The sequence below is a fragment of the Cervus canadensis genome, chromosome 2 (assembly GCF_019320065.1).
Source record: "Cervus canadensis isolate Bull #8, Minnesota chromosome 2, ASM1932006v1, whole genome shotgun sequence".
NCBI lineage: Eukaryota > Metazoa > Chordata > Mammalia > Artiodactyla > Cervidae > Cervus > Cervus canadensis.
The window spans coordinates 12,062,309-12,074,598 of record NC_057387.1 but is presented as its reverse complement, the minus strand read 5'-3'; positions in this window follow the sequence as shown (position 1 = coordinate 12,074,598).

Sequence of the window (12,290 nt, the reverse complement as noted above, 5' to 3'; positions counted from 1 at the left end):
GTTCTGAAAGCAATGTATAATGTCTTTAAAAATTTTACTGAAGCTCATTTCTGCTCTTACTCACGAAACAGCCCACTCTGTGTGTGGCCCCTTACAAGAAATGGCTCTAGAGACTGTCCAAATCACAATACAACAGGCACTCCTATTAGTGTCCCCAGACTCTCCTTCACTGTAGAGACTTCAGTAAACTTCCTACAGGTCTCTAAGAGTCTCTGGACCCCCATGGCCAAAAGTTGCTCATGGATTATTGATGCAAATTGTCTTCTGCTGACCTCATGCTATATGCCATTAGAGCAACATGTGGTAATTGCTGCTTGTATCCCAGGCCTTCCTGAGAAAACAGACTCTCACAGGCTCTAGGCCTATCCTTCACACCTAGCGGTTCATCATTCCTTATGCCATGCAAACAGCACCTGCAAGTTTGGCATGGCCGCTGAAGTCTCCTTGCTAAAATAAAAGCCTTTATAAAGCTTTGAGCACAGAATCTGGTCCAAACAATACTCAATAAAGCTATTACTGTTATTACTTGACCAAGACCATAGACATAACCAGTATTCCGCAGCCAGTGCCCTTTTCTCCACCAAGCACCCCTATCAGGGACTCCTCCCCAGAGACCATGGGACAACATCAGATACAAGGTGCAAATCCAGAGAGTCATGCATCTGCATATTCCGTCGCACAGGAGGAAGTTGTGGTCACATCAGAACCTTTATGTTCAACACATTACTGACTTTAAGAAGACGTTCATTGCATCATGTTGAGAGCAGCTGGATTCCTCAGTCACTGTTAGGTACCAAGTACCTGAGCACATCTGTGCAACTGGGAGGAGAGTGGCAGAGGGAAGACTGGAAGGATAGTCTATATATTTTGTAGTTCTCTGTAGAAAAAAGTTGAATATTTAACACAACCTAAATTACAAATAGAAATATAAATCATATATATACATATCTATCTATCATTTAATTGGTTCCCATGATTTCTCACTCTAATTCCCATAGCTGTGAACATGATCGATTATACTTCTTGATTAGATTATATAGTTTTAAGGAAGGGAGATAATTGAGAAGGCCTAATACAATCACAAGTTTCTCAAAAACAGTTTTCTCCAGATGGTGGAAAAAGAGGAACAGAGATTAAAGCGTGAGAGGTTCTACACTGCTGTGAGGGAGGGGGCCCTGGGGGAAGTACCTGGGTATGGCCTCCAGGAGTTGGACGTTATCTCCAGTTAACATGTAGCAAGACCTGTAACCACAAGAAACTGAATTCTGCCAACAATAAGAATGAGCTGAGAGAAGGACCTCAAGCTCCAGAAGAGAATGCTATCCACTGAAATAACAGATTTCAGCTTTGTGACACCCATATTGGAGAACTCACCCAGATGTGTCAAACTTCTCACCTACAGAACTGAGAGATATTAAATGGGTGCTACTTTAAGTCACAGAGTTTGTGGTATTCTGTTATGAATCCACTACGTGTTTAAGTAAACATTTTTTTATGAAAAACTATTTTCCAAAACAAAAATGTGGGTGCAATAGACATGCTTTATGAGATATATAAGCATTTCTCCAATTTTGTGGCAGCCTGATTGCAGATTCTTTTCTAAGGTGGAAGCTCATTTCTCCCTTAAATTTTAGATCTGAAGCAGGACCAGGACCCCACCATAGGTTTGGGGGCAGTTTTTCCAGAAAGGCTGAGTAACAGAGTAGATTCAGAGCTTTGTTTACAGAGCAATAGCAGGAAAGGGCTATTTCCTGCCCCCAAGGGCAGGAAGAAAAGGGACACTCCCTTCATTTGCCAGCTTTCCAAGACTGATGCTAGGAAGTGAGTAAGTCTTTTGGAACACAGGATGAGAATCAGAGTAACTGAGCTGAAGCTCAGTGGGTGCAACAGTGAGGATTTGAGTGGCTCATACTGTCTCAGCTGCCCCCAGTGGCTCAGCTTCTCATGCCCTGGCAGCTTAAACAGCCCTCCAGATGGTCAGGATCCATCTATATCCTGGCATCACTCTGTTGCCATGCAAGTCCCAGGGAACTTGAACCATAACCCTAACCCTGCAGGAGGCAAATGCAGCCCAGAAGCTGGGAGACCCAGCAGGGTCCCATGTCAGGCTACCTGCTCAGCTGCAGATGACAGAGAAAAACAACGCTATCCAGCCAAGCCTAGAGGTACAGAAACTGTGACTATATTTACTTACCACTGGCTGAGAAATTAGTTCTCAGAAGATGACCCTGAGAGAAAACCAGGCTGATAGGCTAAAATGAAGCCAAAACTCTTTCCAAAGGATGTTAGCTTCTAGTAACACAGAATTCCTCTGCCATCTTAAACATTCTGAGCTCTTTACCCTTCTGTGTCACCATGTGCTATTCTCTTCCCAAGCTTACATCCTTCAAACCGGTCCTCGATTGGCAAACTTGCAGTGACCTGCCAAGTGCCTTCACCTTCTTTACCTCTGAGAACATCATAGAGCATTCAAGCCAGTGGAGGGTGTATCTACGCTCACAACTGTGTTGTGGGTATGACAATAGTATAGTGATTTTCTTTTTCTATTATGGTTGTCCAAGTTTCTCCCTGGACTGTCAGCCCCTTGAAGGTTGGGGTTGAACTTGATCATCTCTGCACTCCCAATATCTTCTTTGCTGAATTATAATAAGCACTGAAACCCCAGCAACTCAGCAGGCAGTCAACAAATGATACGAGACTACATGGACAAACAGCATCACTTTATGACCTGCCTGGAATCGTGCAGGGGAGTTCCCACATGCATCATCCACCCACACTTTGCTGCTTTCCCGGGTCAGTAGCTCTACCCCAGCAGCCTTGATCATCAATGCCAACCTATGGTGAGGCACAGAAGTCATGCTTTTATAGCATGATTGGGCTAGGCTTTCCTGGATATGGTGGTTGTCTTCGGTTCCTACCCTCTTTGGTGTGAGTCAAATTTCCTTTCTCATTTTCAATAAATGTCAACTGTCAGTTGCCCAGCTACAAAGCTCTGAATGGAAAGTGTCAACTCCCCACATCCCCAATGCAAATATTGGTATTTATCTTGCCCCAGGAACCAGTATTCGAGGCTTTATAGCCTGTAGGTTTGATTTCACTCCCACACACTCAAGAAAGTTAGGTCACTGCCATATTACAGATGTGAAACATGAGTCCTAGAGGGGTTACGTGACCCGTAAAAGGTCACACAGCTAATCAACAGATTGAGATAGGGACTTATGAAATAAATTCAGGAATTACCCCCCCCCCCCCACCCAACATCACAGCCTGTCTCCCATCCCACTGTGTGGCCTCAAGAAAGTCACCTACAGTCTAGCCTCTTGCCTCCCACAAACTGCTCTGAAGCATCCCAGACAAAAGACTATTCAGGACAGGCTTTATTTCCCCTCTACTCTGCATAGTAATGTGAAAATATCTTACAAAGGCTATTTGTGCAGCCTGTGGTCAGAAGCTTCTTATTTTGGAGTCAAAATAGAAACAGTTCATTGCCTGGTCACCTGAATAATTATGCAGAGCCAGTCTCATCTGCCACCACTCCCTCTTATGTCCTCTATTTCTCTCCTGAAAGGGCTCCTTTTCTGGTAACTGCTTATAAAATTATTTCTGTGGAAGAGGGTGGAGAAGACGGGTCTGGAGACAGGAACCAGTCATGTGGCTGGAGGCCAGTAACATTGGAAAGGAGTCAGCCAAAACACACTCCAGGCTGATAAAATGCCAAGGACTTTTTAAGGGAGTCTAATCTTAATGTTCCATCCATCCTGTGTCAAGCATAAACAAGCACACGCATAGCAAGTACAGAGCATTTGGTAAGTTAAGAGTTTACTATACGCAGTGGCCTTGTGATGGCAATGTTTGTGAAACAAAAGGAAAGCGGACTTTGATCTGCAGCAGCAGATCATGCGTGTGTGGGGGGGATGAGGGGAGTGGGGGCAGGTGCCATATGGGAGAGAAATATGGAGTCTAGTGAGATGAGGAATCCAGGAAGAACAAAAGATCTGAGATGCAAGCCCTGCAGAAATTGTGGGGCAGTCTCTGGACATCTATGGGACTTTTTCTGTCTCCCCCACCCCCAACTCTGGCCACCACCAATCTTTTTCTCTGCTTCTATGAAGTTTTTTTTTTTTTAAGGTTTCACATATGAGTAAAATCATACAGTGTTTGTCTTTCTTCCTCTGACTTATTTCACTTAACATAAGCCCTCAACTTTCATACATGTTGTTTCAAATGACAGGATTTCCTCCTTTTATATGGCTGCATATATTATGTTGCAATGTAAATATACATCATATCTTCTTTATCCACTCATCTGTCAATAGACATAGGTTGTTTTCATGTCTTGGCTGCTGTAAATCAGTTCAGCTCAGTTCAGTCACTCAGTCGTGTTTGACTCTTTGTGATCCCATGAACCGCAGCACGCCAGGCCTCCCTGTCCATCACCAACTCCCGGAGTCCACCCAAACCCATGTCCACTGAGTCAGTGATGCCACCCAACCATCTTATCCTTTGTCGTCCCCTTCTCTTCCTGCCCTCAATCTTTCCCAGCATAATGCTACAATAGAAATGAGGGTGCAGACATCTTTTTGAAATGACAATTTCATTTCCTCAGGATACCCTGAAGTGCAATTGATGACTATATGGTAGTTTTCTTTTTAATTTTTGGGGAAACATCTGCGCTCTTTTCCATTGTGACTGCACCAATTTACAGTTTCATCAACAGTGCACAAATGTTCTCTTTCCTCCACCTCCTCAGCAGCACTTGCTATTGCTTGTCTTTTTGATAATACTCATTTTAACAGATGTGAGCTGATTTCTCACTCTGGTTTTGATTTGAATTTCCCTGATAATTAGTAATTGAGCTACTTTTCAAATACCAACAGTCATTTGAATATCTTCTTTGGAAAAATGTCTATTAAGTTCCTTTGTACTTTTGAAAACTATATCATTTGTGTATTTTTGCTACTGGGTTGTATGAGTTCTTTGTTTGTATTTTAGATATTAACCCTTTATCTGATATATGATTTGCAAATATTTTTTCCCATTCCCTATGTTGCCTATTCATTTTGTTGATCATTTCTTTTGCTGTGCAGAAGTTTTTTAGTTTAATGTCATAGTTAGTATATCTTATATTATACAATAAGGGGATAAGAGATGAAAGAAAAAAGATATTTAAGATGTTATATATAACATAAATATATACACTGTACACACAAATGTCCTCATAACAAAATGAGAAAAAAAAATATGACAATTATAGTCCTTGCTTCTGATTTCTGTAACTCGAATATGGTAGCTGGTATTTATAGCTACATAACCCATTTTGTATTTCCTTTGCTTTCAGCATGATAGTTTGGTGGTCTGTGGTTAAGCGTCAATCTTTACTAAGGCCCAGTAGTAGGCCAAATGCTGTTTCTTAGAAGGAGAATAATTATCCACAATTACAGGGCTGTGCTTCAAAATCCTGAGGACCTTCACCATGATTCACTTATAGGGAACTGCTAAGTCTCCAATCAGCACCCCCTTCAAGCACCATTGGATCTGTTGGATCACATGACTTGAGCACAAAGAAGCTAGCTCAGCAGCCTGGACCTATGGCACAGCCTTCTCTTGTTCTGGGCCCTACTCAAAACTCATAGCTTTTCAGGTCATCTGGTAACGGGCTGGAGTAGCACATACAAATGAGGAGCAAGTTATTTCCAAAATCCAAAGAGACTTCCAGGCATTGTGCCTAGGTTTTTTTTTTGTTTTGGTTTGGGTTTTTTTGGTTGTAGGAGGGACCAGATGTACAAGAATGTATCCTCTACCTTAGAAAGGATATTTCAACTTGCTCTGTACCATCAAACCCCTAGAGGTTTCACTAAAGTAGAAAGTCCCTGAGTTTTTATTAAGTTTATTTCCCACCCTCTAATATACATATATGGCAACCCACTCCAGTACGCTTGCTTGGAAAATCCCATGGGTGAATGAGCCTGGTAGGCTGCAGTCCATGGGGTCACGAAGAGTCGGACACGACTGAACGACTTCACTTTCATTTTTCACTTTCGTGCATTGGAGAAGGAAATGGCAACCCACTCCAGTGTTCTTGCCTGGACAATCCCAGGGACAGCAGAGCCTGGTGGGCTGCCGTCTATGGGGTCGCACAGAGTCAGACACGACTGAAGTGACTTAGCAGCAATATACATATGTTTTAACCAATTAGTCTAGAGTAGTTGCAACTACTCACTCATTAGGTCCAATCAGCACAACATCATCAATGTAATGAGCCAATGTGATATATTGTGGAAAGGAGAGGTGACCAAGATCCCTGCAAGTTATGTTGCATTGGAAAAGACCCTGATGCTGGGAAAGATTGAGGGCAGGAGAAGAAGGGGATGACAGAGGATGAGATGGTTGGATGGCATCATCGACTCAATGGACATGAGTTTGAGCAAGCTCTGGGAGCTAGCGATGGACCTAGAAGTATGGCATGCTGCAGTTCATGGAGTCACAAAGCATTGGGTATGCCTTAGCGACTGAACAGCAACAATACAGTTGAGAGTTGATATAACCTTCAAATAGAACAATGAAAGCTTAATTATTGCTCTTGCCAGCAGAAAGAAAACTGCTTCCAGTGATTGTTTTGAACAGGGATGGAGAAACAAGGATTTGCCAGACCATTAACTATATACCAGGTACCAGGGGATGAGTTAATCTGGTCAAGCAATGAAACCACATCTGGTACAGCAGCTATAGTTCAAGTCACCACCTCAGTCCTCTGTAAGCAAGCCTAACTCTTAGAATCCACTGTCATTCTCCAAGGCCTTTCTGTCTTCTGCACAGTTAAAATAGGCAAGTTGGTTGGGAATGGGAATCAATACCCCTGAATCTTTTAATTTCTTGGCACTAATCTGTGAGGTTCCTCTGCAAACACAGAGTTACCCATGGTTTACTTTTTTTAGGTAGAGTTGGTTCTAGTGGCTTTCACTTTACCTTTCATACCAGAATAGCTCTCACTTCACAAGTCAGGGAACCAGTGTGAGGATTCTGCCAGTTACTGAGTATATCTATTCCAAACATACATTCCAATTATAAGTTTGTATATTTATTTACTGACTTAAAGAAATATATGTATTTTTATACATATTTTTATATGTATACATTTTATATATATGTATATATACATTTTATATATATGTATATATATATATATATATTTTTTTTTACTTTAAGGAATTGGCTCAAGTGACTGTGGAAGATTGGTGCTTCCAAAAGCTCATGGGGTAGGCCAGAAGGCTGAAACCTCAGAAGAGATTTGCAGCTTAAGTCCAAAAGCAGTCTGCTGGAAGAATTTCTTTGTGCTCAGAGGAGATCAGTCCTTGTTGTATTAAGGCTTTCAACTGATTAGAAGAGGCCCACTCACACTAAAAGAAAGCCCATGAAGGGTAATAAGCTTTACTCAAACTTTATAGATTTAAATGTTAATCTCATCCTAAAAACACCTTCATGAAGATATCAATAATAATTTTTGACCAAATAAGTGGGTGCCATGGCCAAGCCAATTTGACATATAAAAAATGGCAACCCACTCTAATATTCTTGCCTGGGAAATCTCATGGACAGAGGAGCCTGGCAGGCTATAGTCCATAAGGTCGCAAGGAGCTGGACATGACTGAGCACGCATACACATATGAGTGTGGAAATAGAAGATGTGAGCAATACACTCTAAAACAAACTCACTCTAACAGAAACACATAGACTACTTCACCCAACAACAATAGAATGTATTTGTTCTCAGGTGTGCATGAACCATTCTTCAGAACCTTATATAAGGCCACAGAATAAATCTCAGTAAATTTAAGTAGAATCAAATCATACAAAGGATCTTCTCTGACCACCCTTGAATGAAGCTAGAACTCAGTAATAGAAGGAAGACTATCACCAATACACGGAATACAATACAATACAATACAATACAATACAATACAGTAATAGAAGGAAGACATCACCAATACATGGAATTTAAATAACACACAATAAAACAACCTGTGGATCAAAGGCAAACACACAAGGGAAATTAAAAAAAAAAGAAACAGTGGGAGGATTTCAGTCTAAGACTTTCTGCAGGAAGACCCCGGAGTCACCTCCTCTCATGTGGATACTGAACCTACACTTATGTATAGAGCAATTCCTCCTAAAGAAGAACTAAAGGCTGACTGAACAGCTTCTGTACAACACATGATAGAGTGACCACCTAGAGGTGGGTAGGAAAAATGAAGACGTGGTATGAACAGGAAACCCATTTCTGATGTGGAAAAATGCAATAGGAAGGACCATCACTGAGGGGCCCATGCACAGATTAGCCCACCCTGGGGGGCACAATAATAAAACAGTGGTTTCAAAAATCACCTGGGCTATACATAAAGGAAATCCATTTACTAACTGTTGAACATCTGCCAAATGGGAAGATGGAATTTTCTCCAGGGTTGGAGGCATGAAAGAGTACTCATTTGGTTCTCCTTCCCCTTGATAGCATGGGGGGGATATGTCCAGACACTCTAGCTGGCCTGCCAAGGTCACCCTGCACATCCCAGGCACTTGACCCCAACCAACTACAGCTTCCCCTAAGTTGGCCCAGAACCACACACCTTGGTTTTCCCAGCCTGTGCCTACCCCAGCATCAGCCGTCTTTCCAAAGTGGCCCCAATGTGGTATGTCCCAGGACCAGCCTTCCCCTCAGCCCTGCACTTACTCCAGCTCTGGTGGTGCTAGTGGTAAGAACTCAGTTGCCAATGCAGGTGATGTAAGAGACGCAGGTTTGAACCCTGGGTCGGGAAGATCTCCTGGAAAAGGGAATGGCAACCCACTCCAGTATTCTTGCTTGGAGAATCCTATAGACAGAGGGGCCTGGTAGGCTACAGTTCATGGGGTCTCAAAGAGTTGGACATGAATGAGGCAACTCAGCATGCATGCATGTAGCAGCTCCACTGGAATGGCCCCAGGTCAGTGCATGCTGGGAACCCTGGCCTGTGCTCACTCCTGTTACAGCCCTCCTGCTCTGGTATACTCTGGGACCCCACCCCCAGTGCATGTCTGCTCCAACTCCAGCCATCCTGGAGAACAATACTGGCATGGCACCCTACAGAAACTACCTACCCTGTGCCCCCTCCAGCCCCAGCCATCCTGGGAAGACAGCCCCAGTATGGTGCAACCCAGGATATTCCATGCTGGCATCTACTTCAGCTCCAGATAACCTGCCAAAGCCTCTTAGCACAGTCTACAAATGGAACATACCTCCAAGACCAGGAGAGGTAGTGGTTTGGCCTAATTCATAGACATAAACATAGAAAGTCAAACTAAATGAAGAGACAGAAATACATGTTTCAAATAAAAGAACAAGATAAAATTCCAGCAATAAAAACCCTAATAAAATGGAGATAAGTGATTTACCTGATGAAGACTTCAAAATAATGGTCATAAGGAGTCTAACTGAACTTGGTAGAAGAATGTAGGAATACAGTAAGAATTTCACAAAGATTTAGGAAAAGTAAGAAAGAACCATCAGAGCTAAAGAATGCAACAACTGAAATTAAAAATACACTAGAGGGAATCAATTGTAGATTAAATGATACAGAAATGGATGAGTGATCTGGAAGATAATCAAGCAGCAAAAACAAACAAACAAAAATTTTAAAAATGAAGATAGTTTGGTATCTGGGAAAATATCAAGTGTACCAACATTTGTATTACAGGGCTTCAAAAGGAGAAAAGAGACAGAGAAAGGGGTAAAAAAAAAATTATTTAAAGAAATAATGACTAAAAACTTCCCTAACATGGGGAAGGAGACATATATCCAGGTCTAGGAATGATAGAGTTTCAAACAAGATGAACATGAACTGAAAGAGGTTCATAACAAGACATGATCATAATTAAAGTGACAAATGTGAAAGATAAAGGGAGAATTTTAAAGGCTGCTAGAGAAAAATGACTAATTACATACAAGAGGACACCCATAAGACTTTCAGATGATTTTCAGCAAACATTTGGTAGGCCAGAGGGGAGTGGAATGATGTATTTAAAGTGCTAGATTAAAAAAAAAAAAAAAAGATGACTTACAACCAGAATACTTCACTTGACAAGGTTATCAACCAGGATTGAAGGAGAGCACTTCCCTGGTGGCTCAGTGGATGAGAATCCACCTCCCAATGCAGGGGACAGGGGTTCGATCCCTGGACTGGGGCATTTCCACATACCACGGAACAACAAAGCCCATCTACCACAACTATTGAGCCCACTTTCTAGAGCCTGCAAGCCACAACTGCTGAGTCTACATGCTGCGGCTACTGAAGCCCACACACCTAGAGCCTGTGCTCCACAGCCAGAGATGCCTCCACAATGAGAAGCCCACACACTGCAACAAAGAGGGGCCCCCACTCACCACCCCTAGACAAAGCCTGTGCACGGTGGCAAAGACCCAGAACAGCCAAACAACACATAAATAAATAAAAATTATTTTAAAAAGAACTGAAGGAGAGATAAAGAGTTTCCTAGACAAGCAAAACTAAACAAGCTTGACTCAATAAATTGGCTTTAAAGAAATGCTAAAGGGTCTTCTTTAAGCAGAAAAGAAAAAGCCATAACTAGAAATGAGAAAAAAGAATCTCACCAGTAAAGGCAAATATGTAGTAAAGGCAATGAATCAGGCACTTGAAAGCTAGTGTGAAAGTTAAAAGACAAAAATAGTAAAATCAACTGTAACTTCAATGAATATTTAATAAATACACTCAAAATTAAAAGATGTAAAGTATGCCATCAAAGACATTAAATTTGGAGGAAAAGAAGAAAATACGTAGTACTTTTAGAATGCACCTGAACTTTAAGTGACTATCAGCTTAAAATAAGCAATGGTGTACATTATTGTAACAACAAACAATGTGTACAGTAGATATAAAAAAAAAAGAGAAAGGAATCCAAACATCACACACACACACACACACACACACACAAATCATCAAACTAGAAGGGAAAAGCCAAGAGAAGAAGAAAGGAACAGAGAAAACCAAATAAACAACCAGAAGACAACAAAATGGCAATAATTGCATATCTATCAATAATCATTTTGAATGTAAATAGACTAAGTGTACCAATCAAAAGACATAGGATGGTTGAATGAATTAAAAAAAAAAAAGATCCATCTATATGCTGCCTACAAGAGACAAATGAAAATGAAAAGAAAGCTGGGTTAGCAATTTTGTATTTTGTATCAGACAAAATAGACTTTTTTAAAAAGAACACAATAAAAGACAAAGGAGAACATTCCTCTGAGATTAGAAGCAAGACAAGGATACTCCATCTGGCCACTTTTATTCAACATAGTATTTGGAGTACTAGCCACAGCCATTGGACAAGAAAATTAAAAAAAAATTGAAGCTGGAAGGAAATAAATAAAATGTCATTACTTGTAGATGACATGATACTCTATATAGGAAACCTTAAAGACTCCACCAAAAAATATTAGAACTAATAAATGAGTTCAGTAAAGTTCCAGGATAAAAAATTTATATACAAGACATCTATTGCATTTCTACACACTACTAACAAACTATCAGAGAGAAAGTAGAAAGCAATTTTATTTAAAAATGCATCAAAAAGAACAAAATAACCTGATAATAAATTTAACCAAGGAAGGAAAAGAACTATACACTGAAAACTATAGGACACTGATGAAATAAATCGATGATGAGCAAATAAGTGGAAAGAAAATTTTGTTTTCATGGATTTGAAGAATCAATATTGTTTAAATGTCCATACTACTCAAAACAGTCTATAGATCTGTTGCAATCTCAACTGAAATTCCAATGGTAATTTTCAAAGAAATAACTTAAAATTTGTATGGACTCACAAAAGAAAAAAAAATATGCAAAGCAGTTTTGAGAAAGAAGAACAAAGTTAGAACGATCACACACCCTGATTTTAAACTATACTAAAATGCTAAAATAATGAAAACAATATGGTACTGGCATAAAAATAGACATATAGATCAATAGAACATAATAAAGAGCCCAGAAATAAACTCATAGTCATAAGATCAACTAGTCTACAACATAAGAGGCAAGAAAATACAATGGGGAAAGACAGTCTCTTCAATAAACGATTCTGAAAATAACTTGACAGCTGCATGCAAAAGAATGAAACTAGACCATTTCCTTTTACTATATACAAAAATAAACTCAATATGAACTAAACACTAAATCTAAGACCTGAAACCATAAAAGTCCTAGAAGAAAACATAGGTAATATGCTCTTTATCATCATTC